Raw genomic sequence first — 13,181 nt, 5'->3', positions numbered from 1 at the left:
AAAAAGCTATACGCTAATTAAGACGCACAACTTAATGGATGTGGGTCAGTCTTCTAAAAGAAAATGTAGAAGCTATTTCAAACGATATATGCTATTTGTCACGTAATCCAGGCATGGTCTTGAGCAGCAGAGAAGGTGAACAGACCATAGAATTCCGACAAAACAAATAAAACAAACAAATAAAATCATCTCGTAGAAAGGTCAAGATTTTACAAATGAACTTTTCCTTGAGATGTTTTATTTCTGCAATGACCGATTGTACTAATAAAACCTCAGTTCGAAATAGTATCTGAAAAAATAAAGTACTCTACGTGTTTATTTATTTCTTGTTTATTTGTTTGACGACCAACGTTGGTAGGTACCCTCTCTGCTGCTGTTCTTCTGCTGATATTAATTAAATTATTATGTTATAATAAAATGATACATCCAGAATCTCATACTGCAAGAACAGCTCGAGAACGACTAGAAGCAATTAAAAAATTTCTTCCTGTCAGAGACTCATTCAGAAAAAATCTGCAAGCGCAGCAAGAAGCACAAGTTGAGTACGAAGAAGAAACTAAAAAACTATTTAAGCCCGTCACTGCAGCTACTGAGAAAGTTACAACTGTCATCAAAGAAGATCTTCTTCCGGTATCAAAACAAACTGCAGCGCAGACTGAAAAAATAGCAAGAAGAACTAAACAGGCAAAGAAGATTTTACGAGATCTTCCACCTGGCATAGCCAGGGAAATAGCTGCAGCTCAGCCTCCACCTGTTGTTGAGGAAATACCTGAAGAAATTGGAAAACTTCGTACTGAAGTCACCAACGTTCAAAAAGAACATGTATCCAAACCCAAACCAGCAGGAGAAAACTTAGAATTAATTGCAAGATTTAACGAAGGGGTTGTTGATGTTATTAGAAATACTGAAAGAGAGAAATTACCTGAGATGATATTAAAAAATATATTTGATAAATCTAGTATTTTAAAACCCCGTCATGAAAAAACAAATGATGATAATTTCATTAAATGGATATATCGCGTATATTACAACAAAAAACAAGCTAGAGGTCTAGAATACGAAAGTCTTGATAGAGAAGTAAAAAGACTTTATAGAGAGAGACTGAAACAACTAGAACAAGAAGAATTCTCCCAGTATCAGCTTCCTCCACCTCTGCAACAAATAGAACAACAGCAATCTTCTTCGCCGCAGCAAAGGTTGAAGTCGGAACTTAAAAGGGCTAAAGAGTCACTTAAAAAATCATACTCCTCGAAGAAAATTTCTTCACCTTTACATAAAATTTCTGCACCGGATGTAACATTTACACCGACAGATTCACCACATGGATTTCGAGAAGGTGACTCACCCCCGGTCACCACTGAAGTACTTACTCCGGTAATGCAACCACCAGTATTTAAAACACCTCAAGATGAATCTAAAACAGGACATGGTTTATGTCCTGATAATATCATCAATGATGTGTCACGGTTAGAAGTTCTCATAGGAGGAAAACGAGCTGGAAATAATTCACCAGAAATAACCAATGAAGCAGCTGATATTTGTCGGCGACTATTTCAAGGTGGTATCATGGATATTGGCGTTTACCGAGAACTTATTGATGAGCTCGTTGATGACTAGTTGTTAGATAAATGGTAAATAAAATAAGATGATTGTGCATGATAATCATCGTAAACCCACACAGGTTAGAGCGGTAAACTCACGATTACCAATCTATAGTGTTATTTACGGAAATGGACTTGGTGATGTCATTCGGGGATTATTCACGAGGATAGCTCCAAAAGTAGCACCTGTTGCAAAACAATTATCGATGAAGGCTATTGATATTGTTCGTGATAAAGCTCCTGGTGCAATTGTCAATGTTGCTGGTAAGGCGTTCTCGGCGATCAAGGAAAGACTAGCACGATTATTGCGACGAAAACAACAACCACCGGTGAAACTGGCAAGTACTGAGGTGATGCCCGCAGACGTAAGTAAAATAATAAATCAGGCTGCAAATCAAAAACTAGCGGCGATATCTGAAGAAGTAGAAAAAAATATAACAGCAAATTTAATAGCAGGAAGTGGTCTTCGTCGACGATGATCATCATTTGGAAAAATGGTAACTATAATAAAAATGTTCAGGCACGAATCAGACCCAGCATTTGATATGGAGGCACCTGTCCTTAAGTACGAGTCAGTACGTGATTATCAATTTTATTCTTATGACGCAAGACTACCAAATCAGCGGGGGAGAATCGAATTACAGGTTCATGATACAAGTAGATATTTCTTGCCCGCTGAGGCGTTTATTGAAGTAGAAGGTAGACTTGTAACGAATGTTTTAGCTAATACGGCATATGCTGCTAATTTGCGTGTTGGTTTTGTCAACAACGGGATCATGGCATTATTTAGTGGCGCCACATATATGATTGATGGAAAAAATATTGAATCAGTTCAGAATGATGTCGACGTTGCTACAACAATAATTGGCCTGGCGAGATATTCTGACGACTTTACAAGATCAGCCGGTCCAACAATGATGTTTGCCAAGGATATTACTGACAACGCTGATCATGTTCAGTATATCAAAATACGGACACCACAAGATACTGCATCTGATCCACAGCCAGTTGACTTTGAACACGCAGCCAGACCAGCTGCTGCTTTTGATATTATAGGAACCGTTAGTGTGACTTACAACCTGGGATTTGCAACACGCCGATCAGCGCTGTCGGGAAATGATAGAAATTTTTCGTGTGCAATTCCATTATCTCACATCTTTGGATTTTGCAGAAATGTTAGAAAAGTCATCTTTGGAGCTAAACACACAATTGTGCTCGTAAGAAAAGGTGATGATAATGATGCAATCTGGCGAGGTGCTGGTGTTGCTGAGGGTAAAGTAAATATATCAAAACTTTCACTATGGATGCCAGTAATGACTCCATCTATTACTGAGGAACAAAAATTACTATCTTTTATGGATCAAGGCGGTAAATCATTGCTATCATGGTTAACAGTAACCACAGATGCTGCTCAAAGCAATATTAATGGTTTATTTACATGGCATATAGCATCACAACAGGGTGTTTCTGCACCACGACATATTTTTATTGCACTACAAGATAATGCTCGGACGAATAATCAAGAACGTTCACATATGATATTTGACAACCTTGGAGTTAATGAAGTTTCCTTACGGATAAATGGACATCAAGAACCAGCCGAGGATATACAACTACATTTTGATCAAAATCATGTAGCGCGTGCATATCATCGTTTAATATCATTCATGGGACGTGATCAAAATATAGATACCGGTTTGCAAATATCACAACTAGATTTTACAGGTCTATATCCGATTTATTATTTTTCACTAGAACATCTTGATTTATCCAAACAATCTGTTGTTGATATACACTTTCGAGCTCATGTTACTAACCCTCCTCCTGATATACCCGGTCCACCAATTGTTCCCGGCTTCTACAGAGCGATCGCGGTCATACTTAGCGACAAAGCCATGTTACTTGAAGGTGGTAGTGGTCGAATGAGGGTCGTTGATGCACCGGTGGAAAATATTTAATCGTGTTATTTAGAAAAATATTATTTATATAAAAATGTCGTATAGTCATGTTAATGTTACTCTGACCCCCGGTCAGGTAAAAAAGCTTCAATCAAAAACCGCCAACAAATGCGGAACTAAAATATCACTAAAACGAGATCATATTAGTGGTGGTCCAAACAAATTATCGTTGACAAATAATCAGATTAAACATTTCAATAAAGCCCTGGAATCAAAAACTGGAGTTCCATCTCTCCCCGAGCGCCATCAAAGACATGTTTAAAACCGGTGGTATATTTCCACTACTCGCGGCCATTCCGGCATTAATAGCTGCAGCTGCTCCAGCCGTAGCAAAAGCGGCCGCGTTAGGTGCTGTTGGAACAGCCGCTGGAATGGCACTAAAGAAAGCAACAGGGCAAGGATACAAAAAAAAAGGGACGCGGTCTAAGATTGCCAGGATCTCGTTGGGGGAGAGGCCTAAGGCTTCCAGGGTCACTTCGTTAGACGTTCCAGCATCAAATTTTGATTTACTTAATGCCGCTAAAAAATTAAAAATATCCGCCTTTAGAGGTGTTTTTATGCGAGATCAATTACCGAAACAACCAAACAAACTAGAAACAGGTATTATTAATCTCGATGAACGTTCTGGACCTGGTACTCATTGGGTATCATACGCGGTTGACCCGCGTAGAATTGTTTATTTTGATTCGTACGGGTTAGCTCCACCTGTTGAATTTATCAAATATGTCGCACCACTCCACGCAACAACCAGAAGTTCCAAAGTTTGGTATTCAACGCTCCCCACACAAACAATGACAGATCCGCCAATATGCGGCCGTGAAGTAATTAATGTACTCGACGCTATATCAAAATCATCCAGGCCGCCACATAAAGTCGTGCACGATTATACAAGCAGCCGATTTGTTGCGCGTAAAGCATTTTAAACAACGGGTCTTATTATAATGGTTGACATTTACGGAAGATCTTCTACTAGTAAGAAAATAAAATCCGACGTTGATCTGTCAAAGTATGCGACCAAGGATGACCTTGCTAATATCATGAACCTGGCTGGAGTTGACCCAGATGAAGTTGTTATTTTTCAAGATCGATATGGTAAACTAAAAACCAGCAATATCAAATGGAATGATATAGTCCGGCGAGTACTCGGTGCAGTTACGGATAATATTCCTGTGTTTACTGACGGTGGTAGAATCAGAGATTCAAGTATGTCACTTAAAACCATCAGAGATGAAATTGCAAAAAGTGTTGCTAATCGCGTGAGAAACACCGGTGACACAATGACAGGTGAACTTAGCATGAACGGGAACAAAATAGTAGCTGTAACAGCTCCAAAATCTGACAACGACGTCGCAAACAAACTATACGTCGACGACGTGGATGGAAAACTATCCACGCTGCGGGCCGAATATGATGTTCACGTAACCGGTTTTACAAGGCTTCGAAGAAATTTTCAGAAAACCGATGATGCCATAAATAAATTCTTTGGAACTCCTTCCGTCATCGATATAAAACTTTCTGATATCAAAACTGACCTAGACACGATCAAACGAACACAGCTAGACATCATAGCGGGAATTCCTGAGATTATCAATAAAACAAATTTGATTAAAATTCCAGCTGGAATAACTCCCGGGCATATCACAAACATCGTATGCACGGTATCATCGGGATTTGCAACATGGTCGCAGCAAAATAATACTATCAAATATACCGCAACAGTCACTGGCGTGTACAGGCTGTCTGTGTTTAGTGCTGCAAAATTTGAAATATTTACAACGTTTCCATGGCGTCATTCCACCGACAGGTTTTCCGGGGTTGTATCTGTTGTATTAAATAGCGGAACCGAAGAAATATTTATTCTGGAAGCAGCTGATAAGGAATTAACCGCAACATCCTTCTGGTGGTGTTTGGAATTTGTAGCTGAAACACCTCAATTGGTTACTGCATAAAAAATATATGGACGGTGCACAATACAGATACAATCAAGCACGTGAATGGCAGGCGGCGCTAAAAGATCAAGTTGATCAATATACAGTAAAAGTAAAAAAATATCGACGACGATTGGTTATCGTTGATGTGATTGTTTATTCAGTATCCGCTGTTGTTGCTGGAACCGGTGTCATATTATCAGCGTTGACAACGATGGCACCAGAAGCTGTAACTATTTGTATTTCAGCAGCAACAACTATTGCAGGTGTGCTTAATATCATCACAAAAAAAAATATGTACTTGTACGAACGAAAAATTATCCGATTACAAAATAAAATTACACACAACGACGGTAGCATACTCGAAATTATCCTCATTGTTATCAGCAAGTCTCAGTGATGGAATTATATCTGATTTCGAATTTTCAATGATAACCAAAATATACGACGAAGGTATCGGTATTAAAGACACAAGTATCAATAATGACAGAATTACTCCAGCAGATCGTGACCAACACAACTCCGCCAAAGATAACGATGATCTCGGTAAGTTCAATTAATCCTGAATTTAGTGTTAATTTTCCTACTGCAATTCCAGTAAAAGAAATAGCACTAGCACAATTACGAGTATATTACAGCTGGCCAAATATCAGATCAAAATCATTTAATGGTACACCAGCAAATAATTCGCTCGTATTTGCTAACAAGAACAAACCCGATGGAACACCTGACTGGGTTGTTGTTGGAATACCAACTGGCAGTTACGAGATTGAAGAGATCAGTGAGGAATTTGCGCGTAGAATAAAATCAATAACGGGAAAAGAATCAAAAATATCAATTAATGTTCATGAACCCACCCTGTCCTCGACGATTGAAATAAACTCGCCTGATTATGCCGTTGATATTTATCAGTCCACGATAAGATCCGTACTAGGTTGGCCTGAAATTCCCCCGGTGTATGAAGGATCACCAGAACCGAAGTTAGATGAATTTCTTACGAACGTGAGTAATTATGCAAGCGGATTAAATTATCTTGATGGAATCAGCGTTCATGATTACGTTGATCCAATTATATTTGATTATTTAATTAGTAGAAAAATAATTACCAAAGAAGTAATTGAATCAATAAGTAAAAAATTTAAGGATGAATATCAGGCTCGATTTAAAATTTTATAGAATTTATTTTCTAGTATTACACAATTTTACAGCGATGATGTAAAACAACAAATCATTGAGTCAATACAACATTTAAATAAAGTTATATCAGATTTTCATGATGTTAATGCAACAATTATTAGTAGATCGGTCAGAATAATTGTATTTAATGGTAAAAAAACAGGTTCAAGGTTAGAAGATTCTTTTGATGATTTATTTACCAATCATTACAAAAAAACCTCCGAGGAAGCATTAAAATTTACATTACCAGAATTTGACACAACTGAGTTAAAAAAATCTCTCAATGATCTTATCAACGAAAACGTTCCTAAAATGCTCCATGCATGGAGAAAACTGCCACCACCTTCAACCGTTCTTAGATATGATAATGATCCACACGGCGGCGGAAGACACGTATCTCCGGGGATCGTTAATATAACACCGACTGTCGCGGTCAATCTGGTTTGTGACGTAATCGATGGCAGCTATCAAATAGATCTCGGAAGATCAAATCAGGCTCAACAAGGATACATCCTGTACACGTTCACACCACAAGTTCCCCCTGGAAGTTTAATCGTGCAAGAACCAACTAATCCTGTGTATTTACGGTGTCACAATAATATGTTAACACGAATCAATTTTAAACTCACAGACCACCTTAATCGCTTAATTGACATACGTGAAGAAGAACTTGTAATAAATCTGTATGTAAAGTCGTAAGACCTTTGTCGTAAGACTTTTGTCGTAAGACTTTTGTCGTAGATCTTTATGTAATAGAGGGTTTACCAACTCACCCATCTGAGTTATAAATAAATAAATAATAATTCAGAAATAAAATAATAATTCAGAAATAAATAATTTGTAAAATTAAGAAATTTGTACAATTTTATGTTTTTGATGGGGTAAATGGTACTCAAATTAAGAAATTTGTACATTTTTGTAAATTTGATGGGGTAAATGGTACTCAAATTAAGAAATTTGTACAATTTTATGCTTTTGATGGGGTAAATGGTAGTCAAAATTAAGAAATTTATACAATTTTGTTAAATTTCAGTAAAAATAAATAAATTAATTCAGAAATAAATAAATAATAATTCAGAAATAAAATAATAATTCAGAAATAAATAATTTGTAAAATTAAGAAATTTGTACAATTTTATGCTTTTGATGGGGTAAATGGTAGTCAAAATTAAGAAATTTGTACAATTTTATGTTTTTGATGGGGTAAATGGTAGTCAAATTAAGAAATTTGTACAATTTTATGTTTTTGATGGGGTAAATGGTAGTCAAAATTAAGAAATTTGTACAATTTTGTTAAATTTCAGTAAAAAAAAAACAAATTAATTCAGTAAATAAATAAAATTAATTATAATAAATAAAATTTATTAGGAACAATTTGACAAAGTTAGAACTTTCTTGATTTTGACTACCAATACACGTGGTCAGCGTTGACATGGACCCCAGTTACCAAAACTTTCATTTTCATTATCACCAGTAACGAAGTTACTCTGGACCGTTTCACCAGTAACGAAGTTACTTTGGATCGTTTCACCAGTAACGAAGTTACTTTGGATCGTTTCACCAGTAACGAAGTTACTTTGGATCGTTTCACGATCTAACATAATTTTTCTTAATAGTCTTATGCGAGTACTAATCGTTTTCTTTGCCTCGTACTCGTGGGATAATAACGATTTAATTCTTTCTACGGCGGCAGAGAGGGGAACGAACTCCTTCACATGATCATCTTCTACGGTAGCTAGCGACTGAAACATTGCCGCCTGAATCCGTTTCATGAGCCTGTATTCAGATGATAGTGTGTGTGTCCCCTGGGTTTTACGTTCTTGTAAAATCTCAAAATCAGAAACTATTTTTTCAGGATTAAGTTCATCAGATATATTAATTCCATCTTTTTTCAATTTTTTAATAGCAACAATTACATCATTGATATTTTCATGGTTCATTTTATAATATATGAATCTTTAAAATAAAAAAAAAATATCCCTAGAACACCTATCGAGTGTTTAGCGAGTTCGTCGGGATGTTTCAAGGATAGCACAAACATATAACTTAACTAAGGACAGTACAAACATGTACGCTCAGCAAAATCCCACCCACAATAATTAATCCAGTGGGTGATACGAAAAATATGTATCAACCACAAGTCAATATTGTGGTTGGGAATTTTGCTGAGCGGGGGGGTTTTTGCGGTTCCCCCCACTATTATAAAAATCGCAATTATGCGTACACCACCGACAAATTGTCAGCCATGGGGGTTTGATCCTGGACCGCGAGCCTCACAGTCCAATACCATACTGATTGAGCTATCAAACCTTGTTACGAACATATGTTTTGGAAGTTAATATATAGTTAGCTATATAGCTAAGGAACCAATATTTACATTAAACAGCGGTTTCTGAATAATAACAGTTTTGTATTTATAACAGTTTCTGAATAATAACAGTTTCTGAATAATAACAGTTTCTGAATAATAACAGTTTCTGTATTTATAACAGCGGTTTCTGAATAATAACAGTTTCTGTATTTATAACAGCGGTTTCTGAATAATAACAGTTTCTGTATTTATAACAGCGTTTTTCCTAAGCAGACTGAGAATCAATAACAACAGTTTCTGTATTTATAACAGCGTTTTTCCTAAGCAGACTGAGAATCAATAATAACAGTGGCATGAACACACACCCGCAGGTCGATTACCATGACAACGGTTTCTGTTCTGTACTACACAGCTTCCTGCGGATCAATAACATTATCATGATCTCTCGTAATGTTGTATGATGGGGAAATATTTAAAAAACATAAATAATACTTCTACGAGTAATTAATTACGATGTAATTAATTACGATGTAATTAGTTAAACTGACTAATTACGATCATAAAAAATCAAAAATCTACGAAGAAAACTATATATTACAAAGTAATCTCCCTTTTATATAATCAAAAATTCAGTAGTGTATGGAGGACCTACTGTGACATAAATTAAAAAAAATAGTTCAATGTGGTGATGATAGTTAATAATGTGGTGATGATAGTTATTGATACTGAAATGTAATTTTCTCCTTATATTTTTTCGAGAAAGTAGATCTGGTTATATTTTCTGCGACGTATTTTACCACACGCGAGTTAATATCAAAATATGTCGCAGCCGCGTTCATAGACTGAAATATAATTTCTTTGCCAGTTTCTATGTTTGTGGAAATTACCGCCCTCTTTCCGATTGTCTTACATCTTCCTGTATTACCACGTGTATTATTCTCGCTGTATGTGACAACACGAAGGTTGGATAAATTATTGTTTTGAGTATCCCCGTCAATATGATCAATAACAAGACCGTCATTGATCATCCCATTATGACATTCATACGTAAATCTATGACATAGATAATGTTTCTTTCCCCCCTCGCATGTGAACCTTAGATAACCATGATTATTAATACAACCAACTTGTCTCTTCAACTTGCAGTGTCTGATGATACCATTAATATTTGATTCATAGTTTGTTATGACAGGATGTGGGACAAATATATTTTGCTCCATTATAATAATATTATACGTTTAAATCATTGTTTGTCTGAAATCTTGATATATAATCCCTCACGGATTTTATAGCGTTTTCACCGCTATTATTTTTTTTGTCATAATATCTTTTAAGTTCTCTGAACCGTTTTCCGCCGCACTTTCCACATAATTCTGTTTTTCCTCGCACTCCAATACCACACCGTAGACATGGTATTGGTCCTAGACTTCCTCGTCGTATGTTTTGTGAGTGTATCCAACAAAATTCCTTTCTACAGGATTTGTTGCATCGATTTACCGAGCCGATCATCAACCATCTGCATTGGGACATTGTATATATATATATATATATATATATATATATATATATATATATATATATATATATATATATAATTTTCTTTATTTAAATATTTGTTTTAATTATATGAACGAGTTTGAGAGATTATCCCAAACTAGGCCTGTTAAATATAAATTCAACCTTGACAGATTATCTTCTGACTTGCCAGTACGAGATCTGGTTGATCCGAAAAATAAAAGTTTGATCTCGAAAATTCACGACGCCAAGAAAGAATTTTACACGGATGGTGCATCTCATACATGGTCAACGTTCAAGACCATACGCCCTGACGGAGTCAAGGAAGCTGTCACGGACGCCACAATGAACGACAAGCGAGCGGCAACTATCATTAACTACATCGCTGAATACGAGGGCAATCAAAAATATTTCTTCAGAGTAAAATTTATTGTATTAACAGAAACAGGTAGTTGGATTATCCGTGACAAATATGATCCTGTCCTTGGTAATACTAAAACTATCATATTAAGTAAAAATTCCAGACCGGGTCTACTGACGGGTATTGACAAACCGTATTATGAGCGAGCATATCCTGTAACAGCGGTTATTTATGGAATCTATGAGATAAATAAAAAACCCAACGTTGATAAACTAGCGCCGATGAAATTTTCAAGGTTAAATTGTGTGGCTGAACGAGTAATAGAACACTTTACAAACGCGATGCGTGGAAATGGATTAACTGATTTAAGGCGTGAAAAAATAAACTCGTGGGCTGATTCAGTTAAGGATACCGGTGCTACAATAAAAGATGTTGCTGAGTTAGGAAAAATATTAAAATTTCCAATAACTGTGGCGAAAATAACGGGAGAAGTACTGTACCAGTCGAAATATAAATCGAAGGGAGCTCTAATAAATATTATCGATCATAACGCGCACGCATGGACTAACGCAGTAACAATATTTCCACGTGATCGAACTGTTAGATTTTACCCCACATATATGTTTGATTTTATTAAAGAAATAAGTAAAACCGATCCTGTATCAGTATGGTTATTTAAAAGTAATGAGGAGGGTGAATTTGATCAGTTTGTCAAACCGAACGGTGAAATATATCGCACAGAATCCCTCCATGACGAGATGAAAAACCTTGCGACGTTTTTACAGTGCAAGCACGCGGAAAATACTGACAAATTACTAATTGTTTTACCGTTCCATCTGTTGCGGCTCATTTCGCCAGAGAACGAAATTCATGGAAACCAACACGATTTGATTTACTCGAGGACGTACGCGCAAGTTGCGTCGAATACGGACATGGCGGATTATGGAATACCAAATACAATTACAATGATGTTATTTCGGTTGATATGGTTGCATGTTATCCAGGAAGTTTTCTGGGATACGGAGATTGTTCTGTGTACTTTGAAAGATTTGGTCACCCTACAAACGAGATGACGCGAGTGGCAATTAATGGACCATTACCTGATTTTGATCTGACTGGATTCGCCTGTATTGAATCATTCGAGTTTAACGAAAATCTTCACAAGATTTGTTATGTTTGGTTTGGCAGACATTTTTGTGAAAAACGTTGGGCACCTATAGTTTTGTTGCGATATATGCTAGATTGTATGATACTGACATCGTTGGTGGTCAGTGAGGCAATTATATCATATCATGCACAGACCAAAGTTTGGTTGCCCATGTCAGATTCTGAAGTTATTAGCGAGTTTAAGGATGATATTCCTAATAAACTCAAAACCGCAAAAGATCTCGGTAGAAAAATTATAGGTAAATTTACTCAAGGTGGTGCATATGATTATAAAAGACATCACGCACGATTAATTCTAGATGATGCCGAGTACGATTTTATAATCGCTGATACAACGGCGAAAAATATATTTGTAAATCGAGAGAGTGTTTATTTATCCGACGGAACAAAATTAGGTACGATCGTTAGTTACATAAATGACGTATCCCCGCAATATACTCATCTAAGATCTTCCATGTTGGCTTATGTTTCTATAAATTTATTATCGATGATTAATAGATTTCCTGAGACCGCAGTCAGAGTCGCAACGGACTCGTTTTATATTTCAAGTAAATATTCAGAACCTGTTAAGAAATTTACAAGTGATGATGAACGATGGGGTTCGTGGAGAATAAAAAAGGAACTATTACACAATTATACAGAATCAGCAGATGTTCCAGTGAGAGATTTTTATCGTGAGGGTAATAAAATATCAGAAATGTCGAAAGCACCATCATTGAGTGATCCAATAACCAGATATAAGACAGTATATCTCAATGGACCTGGTGGATGCGGCAAAACAACTCGAACGATTAATGTTTTTAGAAATTCAGATATAATCGTGCTGACACCCACACATAGACTTGCACGTGAGATGAAACAGCGGCAAGTACAATCGTGTACGTATCATAGTTTCTTTCGGTGGCGCGGAGATACATGGACTCCTGAACGGATGGGAGAAAAATATATACCTAAAATAATTATTTGGGATGAGATATGTACGGTCTCATTGGATACATTAAAAATGTTTCTTGATTGGTTGTTGACAAAAAATACCGCCATAATAATGTGTGACGATCATGGTCAACCGCCGCCCTTTGTTGGACCATCTCCACATGATTGGTTAAAAAATTTCGTTGATTATTACGAAGAAATAGATGATGATCATAGAGCTCTTGATGCAAA

Source organism: Sinohyriopsis cumingii, unplaced genomic scaffold, assembly GCF_028554795.1.
Source record: "Sinohyriopsis cumingii isolate HCF-2022 unplaced genomic scaffold, ASM2855479v2 utg001397l, whole genome shotgun sequence".
NCBI classification, from domain to species: Eukaryota; Metazoa; Mollusca; class Bivalvia; order Unionida; family Unionidae; genus Sinohyriopsis; species Sinohyriopsis cumingii.
Note: the sequence above shows the minus strand (reverse complement) of the source record.